The sequence below is a fragment of the Caretta caretta genome, chromosome 2 (genome assembly GCF_965140235.1).
Source record: "Caretta caretta isolate rCarCar2 chromosome 2, rCarCar1.hap1, whole genome shotgun sequence".
Lineage (NCBI taxonomy): Eukaryota > Metazoa > Chordata > Testudines > Cheloniidae > Caretta > Caretta caretta.
Genome location: NC_134207.1, coordinates 191137703 through 191155955, shown reverse-complemented (window position 1 = coordinate 191155955; position 18253 = coordinate 191137703). Strand labels below are relative to the sequence as shown.

At 43.7% G+C, this 18253-nt stretch overlaps 1 protein-coding gene and 1 long non-coding RNA gene across 5 annotated transcripts in view; one reads left to right on the top strand and one right to left on the bottom strand.

Moving 5' to 3' along the window:
* The window catches only part of LOC125631703 (uncharacterized), a 103474-nt gene extending 90379 nt beyond the window's left edge, over nt 1–13095 (bottom strand). For both annotated transcript variants that reach the window (XR_012667180.1, XR_007355016.2), the window contains exon 1: nt 13007–13095. This is a non-coding gene — a long non-coding RNA (uncharacterized LOC125631703). The remainder of the gene's footprint in view (nt 1–13006) is intronic.
* A 57-nt stretch (nt 13096–13152) lies between these two features.
* Nucleotides 13153–18253, top strand: part of DNAJC13 (DnaJ heat shock protein family (Hsp40) member C13) — a 104840-nt gene continuing 99739 nt past the window's right edge. For 2 of the 3 annotated variants that reach the window (XM_048838767.2, XM_075125699.1), the window contains exon 1: nt 13155–13356. The gene's annotated coding sequence lies outside the window, so the exon portion shown is untranslated. Of the gene's footprint in view, nt 13357–18253 lie in introns of all 3 variants that reach the window. The other variant, XR_012667179.1, reaches the window with a different exon arrangement.

The following is an 18253-nucleotide window of genomic DNA, read 5'->3' as shown; positions in this document are numbered from 1 at the left end:
TCCCTTTTTGAAAAGTCTGTTAATGCTGAAAAGGCTCTTAATGAGTAAGCATGTGGCAGTGGCGGAGGAGTGTCCAGGGATAAAGGAGCCCCATCTCCAGGGTTCCCCTCAAAAAGAGCCTACACCCTCATGCTCTATCCAGTGAGATCTGTAAGTGTAACCTTCAAAAATGAGCCCCTGAGACACCAGTTCTTCCCCTACTGAAGCCCAGTCATGAGGTTAGGCCAAAACTAATAATTTTTATTTTAACCAACACAATGGTTCAAAAATTAGTTTTTATTCTTTAGAATAGTGCCTTACTATTCACTATTTGATTTTGGATCCAAATCAATTTTACTACAAACCTTAAGAATGAAGCATAAGCTCTAAAGCAGCTTGTAGCACAATAGCTTCTTCCATTAAAATATGCCAGTGTAACAATTTGGAAAGAAGGCCGTCTGTGTATGTGTATGTATATAAAATGTAAACAAGAATAGTTTGACCTTTTCTCTATTGATGTAAACAGGGAGGGATGTGTCTTAATGATTCCCTTAATCCTGTTGTACAATTAAATTATTGTTCAGAGTTGCAGAAGAATGACGACACACAAACAAGTAGACTGCCACAGTACATTTATTTTTTGTTTAGCAAATTACAGTGGCAAAGGGGACATTTCTTGGGGAAACTGATACTTAGCAGAGGCTAATATTCAAGAATTGTTTACTGATTTCCAGTAATTTTTTGTGGCACAGGGCAATACTGTTTAGCGTGCATTCAGATACTGTAGTGAGAAGAGCATAACACAGATTAGCTAAAAATAGCCTGTGGGACATAGAGCTACAGAACTAAACTGAAGCCTTATCCAGCAAATATTCACTAACTGAGTCATCCTCACCTATGCAATAGTCTCATTTACTTATGCAAATACTCTCATTAAAGTCATCCAAGTCAAGGTTTGCGGGGTCAGGTCCTTGCCACTGTCTTTCTAGCCAGTGAAGATGCAAAGCAGCATAAGCAGGGAAACAAAGACAACCTATAACTCGTATGTAATGTGCCTAATTTTGGCCAAGTTGAATATTTGCTATTACCTCTGCTCTTTAAAAGACATACATGTTACTAACAGCAGCCTGATGCTTAAGATGCTACATGGGGAGCCACAGGGGAGAGAAGAGTAAAGGACAAGAATTCCTTCTGAAATCAAAAGATGGATGATATTCTGCATTGGGCTGCCTGAGGTAGACTGTCACCAGAAGCTCACTGTAAGAGAAAATGGGACTACATGTGATCAGTCGGTTGGAAACCGGACCACCAGCTTCAGGTTTTTTGGTTTTGCTGTTCTTCAGCAACATCTGCATTTTGCCATTCTTTGCTGGTTGAACTGAAAGAAGTTTAGGGCTATGACTGAACAATTTGGTATTCTCCTGCCAGGTGCTGAGTCATCACTCTAAGTTTCTGTAACATCTGTAAGACATTAGTGTTCCTACACGGCCATTTGAAAAAACCCAATGTTCCAAAGCTGGTCACAGGAAAAAAAGTATATTCAGAAATCTAATAGCTGTCAATCTCTATATAAGAAAAGAGGGAAAATAAGTACAAGGCTCTGCAATTTCTTTACAAGATGTATCAAAATATTTAATTTTATACATCTACAAGGAAATTCAGATTCAGTCATCACAAGTACATTTCGCAAGTACATTTCTGTAAATCCAATCCTGCTGCTTATGTATATAAAGCTTTGCTGTTAAGGATCAGCTGGCCTCAGGTCATAAGGATTATGCTCTAAGTAGCTAAGTCAGCAAAGCCAGTGTGGTTCTCTCACTCTCTCTTCTCATGCTAAAATATTCAGCTCCATGATGTTCAGTACTTCCGTTGTGCAACAATGTAGAGATCTTGCAGTGTATTGGAAAAAATGCTAACAAGATGCCAGGGCAACTGAGTGAATAGTTCAAAGTTCCTCAGTGTATACTCTCCAAGCTCCTGAAAAGGAAGACAAATACTGAGTGACAAGTTGTCCTGTTGGAATTTAGACTACAAGCAGAAACAAGATAAGGAGATGGAAAAAGATCAGATGGTATTAAGTTGAGCAGTCATATCTCTATGTGGTCTGCTGCTAGTCCAGGGAGCTAGTAATCCTGTAGCAGAAAGGGGTAAATTAGTCTGCAGAGCATCCAAACAATTTTATGAAAAGGAAAAGGACGCAGACTTCAGTGCATTCAGGGCCTGCAAAACTCAGATTTTTACCTCTCCCTCTGTGGGAGAACAACAAAGAACATACCTAGAGTGATGATGGGGCTGGGCTGTATCAGAAAGGGGATGATAACTTTTAAAGACTTTCCTGACTTGAGGCGGTGATGGAAGAAAGAAATAAAACAATCGCCAGACTCCAGTGGAAAAGATATATTTTTGCTATGGGAAAATCTCCATTATTTTCATGGAATTCATAACATGCTGTACCTATTGAATACAAAGGCAATGGAAATGTGTGGATGGCTGCAGCTGGGTTTTACTGGATTAATATGTAACACAGATTTCAGTCTTGAAAGACAAAAGTGTTGTGCCTGTTATTTGCCAGTCAAAAACATTGCTTCTTTCCACATATGGAAAAAAGCCAGGAACATCCCTTACACTGGGGTTTAGTGAAAGCATTCTTAAACCTCTGCATTCACTTTTTGCAAAGCAAAATGGGTGTGGGGGGGGGGGGGGGCGGGGAGATAAACATGGATATCTGCTGCCTGAAATGGATACTGGATGTAAGGTTAACTTACTCAGTGCATTTCACATGATTATTACTGTCTGCTGTGCTCTTTCACAGTTATGCATTGCAAACTGTTCCCATGAAATGTGAGTTCATGGGCCAGTCACTTGATAAAAACAATTGAGATGAAGAAATTCTTCCCACAGGGTGGATACATAAGAGTTTAATATGCTTGCATATCTGCAATACAGTGAAATTGGCCAGGAGGAGCTCAAAGATTCAGACATAAGATTCAGACATGTCTACACTGCAATTAGACACCCACAGCTGGCCTGTGCCAGCTGACTCTGGCTCAGACTAAGGGGCTGTTTAATTGTGATGTAGACCCTCCTACCTCACAGGGTCCTAGAGCACAAGCTGCAGAAATACAAAGGGAGGAGAATGGAGGTGAGACTACAGAGAACAAGGAAGGAATCTTTGCTTTGCCAAACTGCAAGAATATAGAAGTGCGCGTAGCTGTACTTCCTCTTGCTACTGAAAGGGGAAAGTCTCTAAATGATACTCACTGATGCTCATTTTATAATTTGTACCGTCTGCTTCTGCAGATGCCCCTGGACAGCAAAAGAAAACTATTGACTTCTTTGTGCCAGTAACTGTAGTAGGGGAAGGGGAGGGGGATGAATGTTGTATAACTTTATAGACTTGTTCCATCTGCTAGTAGAGAGGTGGGCTGGTTACAACTGTGTAAAGTACAGTACTTTTAATTAGAATGTGTTTTTGTAACTAATAATTTTGATACTTTACAGAGCAGTTCTACCTTGTGTGCAAACTCCTGCCATTCAGTGCTCTACTCTGGGGTTCATGATGTAATTGTGAACAGAATAATATAGTGTTTAATTATGTACAAGTAGCCTGTTCAGTTGCATCTGAAAGTTTAATAAAGTATGAAACTGGATAAAATTGACATCACATGTCATCTGATGTCTTTGTCAATGTGGGCATCGTGATCATTTAGATACAGGGGGTATGTTGCCCAAACGGACCCAAATAACTCATCTCCTTTACTGCTCAGAACTCAGCTCTCTTCCTTGGTCTTTTCCCTTGCTCTAATCCAGAGGCTCTCAAACTGTGGTCCATAGACCACCAGAGGTCCACGAGCTCCGTCAATAGTTCCCTCTAAGGTGGGCGCCTGGGTGGCCGCACACAAGAGAATGAAGGGCCATCCACCTAATTAGTGGAGCCGCACAGGCATGGCTCCATTAATTAGGTGCCTGGGCCCTGAAGAAGATGCACATTTGAGGTGGTGGCCATGAGGGGGAAATTTGGGATGTGCAGGGCTGCAGCAGCCAGAGAAAGAGGCAAGTTTCCCCAGCCTCAGCTCTGTAGCAGCTGGGGAAAGACCCCCCCGTCCTTCCCAGCCTCAGCTCTGTAGCAGGGGAAAGACCCCCCCACTCCTTCCCAGCCTCAGCTCGGGGACTGCTGCAGTGGGGGAAGAGAGGGCACATCCATCACATTAGAAAGGTAAGACTACTGATATGAAAATATGCGTTGTGTGCTTTCATTTGTAGCGCTATATAAACAAAACGTTTTGTTTATATAGTGCTTTTATCCAAAGCGCTTTACAATAGTTAGCTAACGGTACAAACACATTTGGAAAGATCATTAAGTGGTCCGCCAAGACTCTCAGCAATTTTCAAGTGGTCTGTGGAAAAAAAAAGTTTTAGAACCACTGCTCTAATCACTGTACCACAGCCAGAATGCTGACAGCCCCTGCTTTGTGTTGTTGACCAAGAACCTAAGCTTAGACAATCCTTCTGTCATGGGGTCTGCACACCTCCAGTGTGCCTTCTCCTGGTTGCTCTGGAGATTAGTTGATTCTAGGTCAGACACCTCTTTTCCGCCTCTCGCCATCTGCCCTGTTTCCTCTTTCTGGCTCTGAGCAAGGCAAGCTCTTTTGTGTTCATGGCTTAGCCCTCCGGCCAAGTTACGTGTCCTTCCCTTCCAGGGTATCAGAGCGTCTTCTTACAAATGGACTCAGGCAGTCTTCTCATTCACTACCAAGCTAGTACCACTTCCCCACTGGCTAGTAAGGGAACCTTGGCCTACCCTCTACCCAGGGACCCTCTAAATCAGCAGCTAAGGTCTTTTGCATTCTGGACCTTAGCTGCCTTACTGAACAGAAAGCTCCCCCGCTTCTCTGGGTTTGCCAGCCCCAAAGCTCTCTCCTCCAAGGGAGTAACTATAGGCTACTTTGGCCCAAGAACCCCCAATCAGACATCCCTTCTCCTAGCAAGTAACAACAGACTACTTCCCTGCAGCCAACTTCCTGCCTTTATAAACTCAGCCCAGCTGTTCCTCCTCATCTGGGCTCCCTCATTATTCAGCCAGGTGATTACTTAAGCTACCCGATTCCCCTCAGCTGTGACCTGTCTGCTTAATTAGCCCCCTTCTTAGCCTACATTAATTTCTTCAGGGCTAGTGTGGGGGTGAACAGCTCATCACACCTCACCCTCCATGGGCCAGCTCACCTCAATAACTCCAGACCAATACTGATTTAGCTTTAAAAAATAGGGAAGAGAGTCAGAGAATCAATGGAAATAAAATTAAAACACAGAGTTTAATATCTAACATTAAAACAAACATCACAGGGTAGGCAGTAAGGCTCTTGAAATACAGATTAAGTAAAAAGCAAAAACTCTTTCATCCTGAGGTTAGCAATGTCCCTATTTCATTCTCAGGACTGAATCTGCTTGGTCCCACTCAGTAGAATATCTCATGACTTCCCTAGTATCCATAGCAATGGACCCCAGGGTGACTCATACGGCCAGTTTACGGGCCAGTTTGGGTATGTCTACACTGTAATAAAACGCTTGCGCCAGGCCGGTGTCAGCTGACTCAGGTTCACGGGGCTCAGACTGCAGGGCTATACATTTGCCGTGTAGATGGTTGTGCTGGAGCCTGGACTCTGGGACCCTGTTACCCGGGGTTCTTTCAACCCAAAGCTCTTGGTAACTTTTACTCTGTGCGAGGTGGTGTCAGGAAATAAATCAGGGGAGACATGGCCATCCGACCGATAGATGGCTGGCACAAACAGGACAACAAAAGAGTGCTTTCACTTAAAGCTAAACTTTACTTACTCTCAAGCACTTACACACATGTCCCCAACAGGTTAGTAAAACACCACCAACCCTTGATAATTACCAAAGCTGAGTGTGGCTCTCGAGTGGCACAGCGGCAGGCTTCCGGTGGCCAAATCTTCCGTCTGCCGGTGGGGACTGCAAGATGTATCCAGAGGGAGAGTCCAAAAAGAGTCCAACTACCTCAAACTTTTCTCCCTTATGTATATTTTAGTAATAGAATGACATGTCCCGTAAAGAAAACTTGTTAAGTAAGCAGTTTCAATAGTCAAGCAAGAGGTTCCTTCTGATTATCGGTTAACCAGATATGGGTTTTTCCAGAGTTTGCAGCTTTGACGCCCCCAGTAGACATTCCTGGGGCACATCCTGCTCTTCTAAAATGCATGTTTCAGCCACTTCAACACAATTCTTATCAGGAAGGACGCGGAGTCAAGCTGCCCTCTCCGTGGCACCCAAAGATCCCCGTCCCCTCCTGCCTTAAGCTAAGCCTGCTGACTTGGCCAATTTACAGTCTGCTGACTTGGCTGCTTTTAGCAATAAGCCATAGTGGTTTCAGGCACTTTACTGGTTTGCCAAAGTCTCCCCGTACAACCCCACAAGGAGAGAGGGTTCCCAAGCCCAAATGTCTACACTACAGTATTACACCCCTGCAGCCTGAGCCCTTTGAGCCTGAGTCAGCTGACACAGGATATCCATGGGTGTTTTATTGCAGCGCAGACATATCCTTTGTGGTTGATTTAAGCATTTTCAAAACCCCTGAGGGTTATTAAGCCTCCTCTCTGTGCTTTTTCTGCTTCCCTCAAAACTGTTATAGTTAGCTATCAGTTTAATGACTTCCGATCAAACTTTCAGGCTTTTGTACTGTTCACTCAGATTACCTGATCACACAGTGCTAATGACTCCTTTCCTGGCCATAAAGCACTCTATGATCCTTCCAGGAAACCCAGACCATTGTACCACCAAATTCTACCATCCAGATAGGCTGAATTTGGATCTAAGGCACTAGGCCTACATGAACGAAGAATTTGGCACATGGATTCTCAATATTCCAAACTACAGCTATAATTATATAGACATATCAGTGTGGGTGAATTTTTACCCCTGCATGGAGCCCTATCGCTTTCATCCATTGCACTTGCAAAGGTCCACTTGCAAGATCAGAGCTAATGACACTCATAGCAGCTATTGTTCAGCAAATGCCATTATGAAAATCTAAGGCCAAGGGATTTAATTTATTGTTTTAGTATTTTAAGTTAATGTTGTCTGTTAATTTAACAGCCAGGGAAGGTGCCCGTCTGACAGTAACAGTTAGTGAGGTCCTCTGCTTAAACACAGAAAGGGATTAGTATACACAGCCACAGTGGATGCTTTTCTAGCTTCCTCCATTGGTGACTCAACCGTCGTTGGAAGAACTACCTCTGAGGCTTAGACCGTAAGTCAGTCTCCATTTCTAGTCAGAAGCTGCTTGCTCATTCTTTGCGTGCTAACAGCATGGCTCAAACAGAACAAAAAAGGAAAGAGCACATAATGAAACAAGTTTAGCAGCAGCACTTGCACTGGATACAATCTGTGAAAACTTCTCAGTCACAGCATCCAAGCAAACTTGATACCAAATACTAAACTGAAATGAGGACAACATTTTAAACTGATAAATTTACATATAGAAATCAGGAGAACACAAGCATATGAATATTACTAACATTAGGAAAATCTGAAGGAAAAAACTTGTATACTGTAACAGGGCTAATAAAACATTTGTTCTGTAAGATGGATGGAGTACTTGTAGAATATGCCCTCAAAATATGATGGATAGACAGCTAATCATACTAAAAAGGTTTCTTATATAGTTCAGCCTGGATGGTACATAAGTAATTTGAGACAATTTGGTATAAATATGAGGATTAGTTTGGTAAAACTGAATACATTCAGGAGTACTATATTGACTGGATCATGACTTCAGAGGAGGCTGGAAAGAGTGATGCATTAAAACATTTTATTTTAGGTAAAAACTTCATATTGCGTGCAGTTTTCTTTTTTTTAGCTCCGTGCAATAATCTTTGCAAGGCACATAGTACTCTCACTCTGAGCATGATCAAAGGCAATCACTAGATCAATAAACTAAACAAGACTGGAATATACACTCCATTCTCTCTTAGCTGTATTCTCTTTTAACAGGGAGAGGATCAGTCAGTTCTGCTCTTTACAAGAGAAAAATTTCTCCCCCGATGAGATGGATATTTGAGATGTTTAAGATATTTAACCCTTAAATTTTGTGGCAACCCAATCTCTATTTTTGCATCTGCAAATCTGCATCTGCATTCTGTGGGCACAAGTGATAGGACTTAGGAGGGAGATTGTCAAAGGTACAGAGGGGAGTTAGGCAAGCAACCTCCTGTTGACTTTCACTTGGCATTTGACACTTACCTCCACTTTGTGCCTTTGAATATCTCCCCTTAACCATCTATTTTATTTGTGGGATCAATCAGATACTGTAGTTAGATGTCTACATATTCAAATGCAGGGACAAAAATGGAGGCCATTTTTAAAAGCATGACCTTATATAGTTATTTTAGCATTACTAATACTGGGCTAGATTGTGCCATTTAGGCACAACCCATATTATGGACTAATGCAAAAACTCAGAACCCCTCAGAACATGGAGAACAATGACATTCTACCCCATGTGTAGCTTCTGCTATATGCCTTTGTAGGGTGCAGCTACCCCCCACCCTGTTGGTTGGCTCTGCTGTGCAGTGAGGAGGGAGGTGAAACTACGGCTCCTCCTCCTCTCAGCTTTATTCGGGGCACACTGAGCCCACAAGATAAGCTGGAGGAGACTCTGCCACCCCACAGTACTGGAGTGTAATTCTGCCCAACCTTCACAGATAGTGCAAGGGCAGAGGCTCTTTTTGCCCACTTTACCCTGCACACTTGTATCCATGCTAGGCAGAATCTGGTCCTTTGTGATTGCTGTGAATCTCAGTAAACGTGCTTTACAAAAACGGAACCCTGCTATTGTGAATTGTATTTAAATGGTCAAGATACCTTATTGTTCTTGTTGCATATATACAGTGCATTGGTTCTCTGTTGTATCAAGGTACTGTAACATATCTGAAGAATTTAGATTAGACCAAAAAATTTAGAATTTAGACTAAAAAAAAATGCACAACCCTTTAGATTAGGTGCTGATCACAGAAATAGTTTGCTGTAGTGTTAATTATTTAGTAGTAGATTGGAGATCTTCATTCCTTCCGGATTCCAGTAATTGGATGGTAATGAGAGACCTTGTTTGCTAGACTGGAGGTAGCCTGACTCTTGTGCAAATGATATTATTTGATCTGACAAGGTCAGATTGACATTTGAAATAATTCTTCAGGTGAAAGATCTGGAAGTAATGAAGACAGGTGCATTTCTCCAAAGCAGATTGAGGTTACCAAGAATTTTAGCCTTGAAAAAGACACCAAAAGACATTTTACTGCTTTAAAATTCCAATTTTTGTATAAATGAAAAATGGTTTCATACTCTGTTTCTGACTCCAGGAAAATCTGGCCCCACTGAAGTCAAGAGCAAAACTCTCATTAACTTCAGTGGAACCAGGAATTAACCCTGATGTTTTCTTTACTGGTTTATTTTTGAATTACTTAAACCACAAACTTTAATATTGGAAGGTCACCTAGCTTTTTAATACTGAAATATTAGTTTAATCTGAATAGATATGTTTATCAGTCCTGCTTGATAAAACCTATAGGAAGCAAAAAATTGGTTTCTGGAATTAGCTCCTAGTTTTAATGTTTACAACAGTTTATTAATGTAATTGTATTACTTATTAGTCAGTTTTTGGTGTCCAGCAATAAACATTTTACAAAAGAACTCCTCATCTACTGTGTTTTTACCTTCTATACATAAACAGCAAATACTAGGGGGGAAAAACCAAAAGTCTGTTGTATCATGAGTAATATGTATTAGAATGTACAACTTTTCCGGTCCTCACCATTTCCTCCTGCAATTAGACCCTTGGAATTTCCAATGTAATAATAGAACAGTGAGTTCTATTTTAACTTTTTCAAACTTCTGTGACTACAAGTTATCCATCAATTTCACCAAAGTGATACCATCTTCCCATTAGCACTATTTCAGAATGGTGGTCCACATTTTTCTGACTGCTACTTTGAATAATAAGAATACTTGGTCATTTAAAATGTTTTACCCAATTATGGGACATGATGAATACTGTATATGACAAGGACAAGGATAGTAGAAAATGGAAACTAGATCCCATTATTTTAGGGGGTTTTATAAATGTTAACTAGACTAATACATCCAAAGCCTACTTGAGAACATTCAATAAATAAATAAACCTAGCTCTTATATGGCACTTTTCATCAGCTGCTTTAAAAAACAGTGTTACTAACGGAATGCAATATAAGGACAGGTTTCAGAGTAACAGTCGTGTTAGTCTGTATTCGCAAAAAGAAAAGGAGTACTTGTGGCACCTTAGAGACTAACCAATTTATTTGAGCATAAGCTTTCGTGAGCATCCGATGAAGTGAGCTGTAGCTCACGAAAGCTTATGCTCAAATAAATTGGTTAGTCTCTAAGGTGCCACAAGTACTCCTTTTCTTTTTGCGAATATAAGGACAAACACTCGAATTCAAAGTTTTTTCAAAAACTTTTACCTCTGTCCTCAGTTATATTAGGGACACTACTGCAATGCTGCCCTAAAGCTGCTGTAGACGACTATGGGAAAATCACCTCATCACAGAGGAATCCTCTGATTTATACAGCAGGCTCCACAGAGCTCCTACATCATATTCTAGCATAGGCATGGGAAGTAGGAGTGTGGGGGATACTGCAACATCCCCAAGTTTTGTGTGGGGTCCCGGCTGCTGGCCCTGTGCCTGGCTGCTGCCCAGGATACCAGCTGCCAGTCCTGCATCCTGGGTCCTGGCTGCTGGTCCTGTGGCTGGGGTCCCAGCTGTCGGCTCCGGGACTTGGCTGCCAGCTCTGTGCCTGGGACTCAGCTCCCGGCCTGCATGAGGGGTCCTGGCTGTCGGCCCCACACCCAGGGCTCCGCTCCTGGCCCTGGCCCAGGGTTCTGCACCCGTCCCCAGCTGTGGCCCCAGCCTTGGCCCCCTTACCCCGTCCGTGTCCCCCCCTCCCGAAGCCATGGCCCTGCTCCTGGACTCAGCTTTAGGGGACACTGAGGGATGTGGACGGGGTAAGGGGGTTGCAGCTCAGCACCCCCACTCTAAAACTGTTCCAGCACCACTGTATTCCAGGGACAGCATGTGGAAAGCAGATGATGGAGGGAGGGCATGTCTGGTGCATTCTTATACCACAACCATCCTCAGCTGCTATCAGAAGTGAAAGGTTTCAGAGTAACAGCCATGTTAGTCTGTATTTGCAAAAAGAAAAGGAGTACTTGTGGCACCTTAGAGACTAACCAATTTATTTGAGCATAAGCTTTTGTGATAGCTCACGAAAGCTTATGCTCAAATAAATTGGTTAGTCTCTAAGGTGCCACAAGTACTCCTTTTCTTTTTATCAAAAGTGAAAGTAAGCCAGTACAGTCCAATGGGGCATACCAGCAAGAGCTGGTACGCCGTGCCGGACCGGCTTCCCCAGGCTGGCGACTTAAAGGGCCTGGGGCTCCCTGCAGCGTCCGGAGCCCTGGGCCTTTTAAATCACTTTCCGAGCCCCGCTGCTGGACCCCCGGGGTAGCGGCGGCAGCGCTCCAGTGGTGATTTAAAGGGCCCAGGGCACCCCGCAGCGACCGGTGCCCCGGGCCCTTTAAAGTGCCGCCCAAGCCCTGCTGCTGGAGCCCCGGGGTAGCGGCGGCAGGGCTCCGGGAGTGATTTAAAGGGCCAGGGGCTCCTGGCCACTGCTACCGCAGTGGAGCCCCAGGCCCTTTAAATCGCCGCCTGAGCCCCAGGGTAACGGCGGCAGCCGGGAGACCCTAGGACTCCGTCAGCAATTTAAAGGACCCAGAGCTCCGCTGTGGTTGCGGCGGCCAGAGCCCCGGGCCCTTTAACTCGCCCCTGAGCCCCAAGGCTCCTAGCCGCCTCTGCAGCTGGTACCTCCGGGGGTGATTTAAAGGGCCTGGGGCGCTGGTTGAGGCCACGCCCCCTGCTCAGGACTCCAGTATACCGGTAAGTCCTTTAAGTTACTTTCACTCCTGGCTGCTATACTCACCCCCAACCTCAGCTGGCAGCCTGTATAATTTAAATGAGCCCTCAGGGTTAACATTAATTTTAGGGTTAACTATATTCATATTTTTATTACTTTCTACCCCATCTTCCTAAAAAAACTGACATAGATAATTAAAAAGTTGCTTCAGTCTGATGGACTGTTGATTTTGCAGCGTGCCTTGCATTGGTTGAGTGCAATCCACCACTTCTCAGGTATCTGCATTTTGATGGTGCTGTATGTAACTATGACACAACCTGGCAGCTCTTATTTATGAAAAACATAAACTGAACTCAACAGAAGTACAGATTGCTCGGTCAGGCCCATAGACTGAAATGTGGTAGAGGACAGGGTGTGAAAAATGGAGGGAGCCATGATTATTGTGGGCATGTCAATGTTTGAGGCCTCACCCCAAGCAGTCACAAATCAACAATCACACTCCCAAAAATCATACGGTTGGATTAAAACACATGGAGACCTAAGAAATAATGCACATGGACATCTTCCATTCAGCTTCTGTGTAACTATGAACTGATTTTACAGACCCAACCTTCCACCCGCCCACACCATCCTCACCCCCAAAGGTCCTCCCCAGTCCACCCATAACCGTCTCCCCTTCCAGTTCTCACAGCCTCCTTCTCCAACCCTGCCCAGTTCTGCTCCCCGCCACTGAACCTCCCTCGCTTCTCCAGCCCCCCCCCCGTGCCCCACCCACTCACTGACCCCTCTCCCAGCCCCTCCCCTGTGTCCTGCCCTCACACTGAGGCCTCCCCAGCCCCAACCCTTTGTGCCCCGCTCACTCACTGAGCCCTCCCCAGCCCCTCCCCTTTGTGCCCCGCCCACTCGCTGACCCCTCTCTCAGCCCCTCCCCTCTGTGCCCCGCCCACTCTCCGACTCCTCCCCATCCCCCTGTGCCCCGCCCACTCACTGAGCCCTCTCCAGCCCCTCCCCCTGTGCCCCACCGACTCACTGAGCCCTCCCCCAACCCCCCCGTGCCCTGCCCACTCACCGCTGCTCTCCGATTTGCGCGTGCGCACGCAGGCGACTGCTTGGTGAGGGAGGGGCGGTTTCGCGACGGGAAAAGGGACGGCGAGAGTCAGCTGACAGGGTCTCGTGATAGTGTGGGAACTGACTGTGCTTGCGCACAGAAGGCGTTTCGCTGCCGGAGTGAAAATGGCGGCCTCCAGCGCGAGACTCTGAGGGGGTTCAGAGAAACGGGGCGCAGCAGCGGCAGCCTAGGCGCTGCGCTCGGCGACGGCAGCAGCTTCCGGGTCTGCCCGCCGCCGTTATCTTCAGCGCTGGTTGCGGCCGGGCGGCAGCCAGGCTGGGGGAGTCCGGGCAGCGCAGCTCTTCGGCCAGGTAAATCCCTCGGGTCTCAGCGCCTGTGTGGAGCAGCGGGATCCCGGGGTGTCCGGCCCGCGCCTGGCTCGCTCGGAGCGTGTGTGGGTCAATGCGCTGCCGGCAGCTCGGGAACGGCCGGGGAGGCTGTGACACCCCCCCCCCCCCGACCCCGGTCACCGACTCCCTCCTGTCACACACACTCACCGGTATCCACCCCTCCCTGCCGCGGGGGAGGCTGTCATACCCCCGCCCCAGCACCTCTCTCCTCCTGCCCCATTTGGAGGGGGGTGGCATAGAGGAGGCTCATACACACCTCCTGCATCACCTGGAGGAGGATGGCACTGGGGAGCACCTAGCAAAATCCTCTTTCTTCCTTCTCTTCTCTTCTCTCCTCTTCCCCCACTCCCCTAAAGAGGCTGTGACGTTTGCCAAAAACTCCTCCCCAACTTATCGTCTCCCCTGATGCCTGGAAAAAGGAAACACACACAGCAAAATCTGCTCCTCCTTGTGTTGGCTGAATCAGTTTCCTCCCCGAGGAGAGGAGTTAGTGGAGGCTTGGCAAAATCTGCATCATCATCTTCAGGGGAGACTAATAACCACTCTTAATGTTCATTTTTACCATTTATCTCTTTCCCTCTCCCACCACTGCAAGATCAAAATCTTTGGACACCATGGTGCACTCTAGAAATAACCTGAGGGTGGGTCACTTATTGGTGAGGGAGGTCCTTAACGGGAAACTGGACTTCAGGCTTCAGCAGTAGCTCTGCAAAGAACAAGCTAGAGAAATGTAATTTAGTTCATATGGTCTACCCAGAAATGTGTGTTCTCCCTTCAATCCTGATGCGGTTGCATCCCTTCCTACATCAAATGTTCCAGGTCATCTGCCTTTAAATGTGACTTAAGTTTGTTCAGCTTTTCCACTGTGAACTGTAGATGATGATGGAGGGTGAGAATCTGCTCTTGCTCTTAGGAACTGTTGCGCTCCATTTCAGGGAAAAAAATTGTCTAGGGGATGTGAAATGATGGGAATTGAGACTAAATAAAATTTTCATACACAACTAAATTCTCCATTATTTGAGGGAACTACAAATACTGCTTGAAGATTAATCTGAAAGACATCTCTTTTGTGCCCCTCCCCTCTTCCTTGCACATGAATTAGACTTTTGTCAGCAAGTCTGAGAAGATAAAATTGCGTAAATGTTTCTCCTCTTGGTGTTAATGATTATTTCAGGAAGTCTGTTTCCCTTTTTCAGTCTTGTAAATGTTGAGTCTCTGCTTCAGTTTATTTTTAGGAAAGATTTAAGTTTTGGGGATAAATTATTTGTTTCGGTTTGTGGTGGTGGTATCTGTGTTCAGTGTGAAGTGTAGGGGGTGGGGAGCATGAGTGATTCTGGTTTCACCCATGAATTTCAAATCGAGGGGATGTGAGGAGCTATTGCTCTCGCTATCTGTTTAACCACTACTTCATTTAGTAGCAGCATTTTGCCAGTGCTCATTTCTAAAAATAATTTTAAAAAGTATACTGGGTTTTAGCCCAGGTGAGTTCATTAACTTGAAGCTTGATCTAATCTGTGTTTGCTGTAGGGGGCCAAATGCTAAACCACAACATCAGTAATACATTTGGGTGAACACTGAAACTTTTTTGATAAATCATGTTCAACAACTTGCTGCAAATGGAAGGATAATGCTTAAAGTTTCATAAACTAAACCCTTTCCCCACATAACCTATGAACATTTTTCCAAATTATTTTCTTTCTTCTCTTTGCTGCTGCTCTCATTCTCCTTAAGTCTCCATAAAGCAGCTTAGTTTTAAAAACCAATAAATCAAGTATGTATGTTTGACTGGTCCCTCTGAATGGTCTAGGGTTATACTTTCCATGTACTTACTTGATGATTCAGTCCCTGAGACAAGTATCTTCAGAATGTTTAAACTCTTGGCATTTCAGAAACAGTTCTTCTTAATGGTCAAAATTTCAGATTTGACATTAGTGATATCAAACTAAGCAGGAGATCTGATGAGAATCACTTTAAAAAAACTTCAGATCTTACTTTAATAAGTTCATCCATAAATCTTAATCAATACTCCTCTATAAACCTTAATTTCTAATATGTATAAATGAATAACTTCATAGTAACAAAGGCTTAATTTATGAGGCCTATATAGATGTTAAAAAATCTGAAACATTTAAGCAAATTTTGGAATGTATCACTACAACTTAAATTAATTATGGAAAATTCACAACTCTATACCTCCTCTTAAATAAAAAAAAATCCACACTGCAGTCCTCTTCCTGCCCCCAAACAACTAAATTTGTAATATTCATTATTCATAAATATCTATTTAAGATCATATTTAGGGTACCATAAACTGTTCGTTTGGATTTAGATATTTAATAATCCTTGCAGGGTAGGGGAGAGACTTAGAAGGTTCCAGCCCACATCTTTTGACAAACATCTGTTTACCTGGAATGAACTCATAGTCTGTATTTTGACTCTCCTAATTTAAACCGAGTCAAGGGTCAACTATACAGACTCTTTTAGAAAACCTATTCCTATCCTCTCCCTCAGTTTCTTCACTTAAGCCTCTTTCCAGCTGGTCTCCATTCTCTACTCCATCCTCTGATCAGTCTTACCTCCCTTCTTTTGTTACTCCTTTTAGGTAATCCCTTCCTGTCTTCCCTTGTCTCCCACTCATGCCTTACAGTACACTTTATAAATCTCACCCCAATATTAATTACATAATAAAAAATTGTTGTACAAATATGATACCTGCAAACCATTGGCTCTGCTTGTATGTTGCCCTTTCCCCACCCTGTTTCTGACTTGTGTATTTAGATTGTATACTCTTTTTGAAGAGCACCATCTTATTCTTTGGGGTCCTGCAGTGGTAGGCACTGTACAATCTTAGTAGGCCCCTACTTGGTACTGTAATGCAAATACTAAACATGTCACTTTGAGATACAAAAGATTGAAATAGCATAGAAATAGGCTTTTTGGGAGTTCAAAAAAAAATAGTTTCACTGGTGGTTCAAATTTAGTTCAAGTTCAAGTGCATGAGTAATTTATGCTCGAGAACTCTTCCATTGAATTCAGTGGAACTACTCATGAATGTGAAGTACTTACATTTGAGTGTTTGGAGGATCAGGGCCATGGTATTAGATAAATGAGTTATCAGCAGCCTTCTTTTTCTAAAATAAAAACCTAAACAAAGATCCCTTTCCACTCTTAGCCAACACCTGATGGTGTCCAGTGTTGCAAAATTAAAATGGAACAGAAGGGTTAAAATTAGTGATGGTTTGTATATGTGCAACCCACTGGTGAGTGTTTTATATAAAAATCTTAAGTCAGGGAACACGCAACTTTTAAACTCTATTGGACCCTTTGTAGTAGACACATGAAACTAGTATCTTACTAACTCAGTGCTGTGTGCAGTGCAAGAAAAATGCAAATCTCACTTTTCCCAACGTTTCATTCATTCTTACAATACTGTAACTGCAAAATATTGCTAAATAAACTTTCTTGTTTTTGTTGGAAGCTTGTTTAACTTCCATACAGTGGTTTACAAAACCTGGAGGGTGCTTTAGAAAATGCCTGTGGACACAAGTGGGGTATTCCATACTTCACTTTAACAAAAATAAAACAACTAGATGCCATGTTGAAGATGGTGTAGGTGATAGCACTACTATTACATGCAATTGAGCTAGGTTTCAGTAGTTTTCTGGTCTCCAACACTTAATGCGGTGGATAATTATATGGATTACAGTGGTTCCTAAAAGCACCTGTCCCGATCAGATCCCAGTTGTGCTTTAGGCACTGAAGAAACCTACTGAAAGAAAGTGTTAAAGACTGGCAACAGTGAAGCTTTGCTTTTGGACAAAAAGGCTGAACATTTCTGATATTAAGATAATCTCCTGTGAGTTTAAAACCTTTTTTGTAACTGACAAGATGCAACAGGTGAATGTAACTACTGGATGCAGGGGAGGGAGGATAAGATAATAAAATGAGCATGATCTTGTAGTGACTCTATGCAAAATAGTGCACCCCTACTTAGCTGTTATCACCAGGTTAGGATGCTAGAACTAAATTGCCTATTATGGATGTATATAATGCAGTGTGACACCTATGCTTTGGTAAATTAGTCTGTGTGTCATGTACTTATATTGCCCCCATTATTATAGGGCTGCTCTTGGTTAATGCTGTAAATCGACCTAAGTTACACTACTTTGGTTACAAAACTGAAGTCTGCACCATGCTGTGTCAACGGGAGGTACTCTCCCACCAACTTACTTTCCGCCTCTCGGATTTAGCCATGAGTATAGACCAGCCCATAGTATCTGAGCAACTCACAATCTTCAAAATACCTTAGCCTTGCAGGTGGGGAAGGTACAGCTACAATTCTTCCATATTCTCACTTGAGATCTATGGGGCACTGAGAGTCTGCTTTCCAGAGAACTTTTTGTCTAGTGACAGTTACAGTTCCCCTCTCAGTTCTTGCTGAGCTGGTAGGAAGCTTAAAATTGGAAAATGAATTCTGTGTCCTCAAAGAATCATAGAAAAGTAGAGCTGGAAGAGACCTTGAGCGGTCATCTAATCCATCCCCTCCTACTGAGACAGTGACAGGTATATTTAGACCATCCCTGCCAGGTGTTCAAAACCTCCAGTGGCAGGGATTCCACAACTAACTTGGAAACCTGCTCAAGTGCTTAATTATCCGTAGATTAGATATTAGGAAAAATTAACTGTTTTAAAATCTCCTTGCTACTCCAGACTACTGACAAGCAAACAGTCCATATCAAGGCCAGATAAACTTATGTTGGAGGTTTTTTCCCCCCATGAAGGTGTGTGTATATATACCTTTTACATTCAGAAAACAGTTGCTGTGGATGGCTCCAAAAGACTGTTCTAGTATTTATGT